The following is a 693-nucleotide window of genomic DNA, read 5'->3' on the forward strand; positions in this document are numbered from 1 at the left end:
TACATACATACATACATACATACATACATACATACATACATACATACATACATACATACATACATACATACATACATACATACATACATACATACATACATACATACATACATACATACATACATACATACATACATACATACATACATACATACATACATACATACATACATACATACATACATACATACATACATACATACATACATACATACATACATACATACATACATACATACATACATACATACATACATACATACATACATACATACATACATACATACATACATACATACATACATACATACATACATACATACATACATACATACATACATACATACATACATACATACATACATACATACATACATACATACATACATACATACATACATACATACATACATACATACATACATACATACATACATACATACATACATACATACATACATACATACATACATACATACATACATACATACATACATACATACATACATACATACATACATACATACATACATACATACATACATACATACATACATACATACATACATACATACATACATACATACATACATACATACATACATACATACATACATACATACATACATACATACATACATACATACATACATACATACATACATACATACATACATACATACATACATACAT

This window comes from Penaeus chinensis, chromosome 22 (assembly GCF_019202785.1).
Source record: "Penaeus chinensis breed Huanghai No. 1 chromosome 22, ASM1920278v2, whole genome shotgun sequence".
In the NCBI taxonomy this organism is placed as follows: domain Eukaryota; kingdom Metazoa; phylum Arthropoda; class Malacostraca; order Decapoda; family Penaeidae; genus Penaeus; species Penaeus chinensis.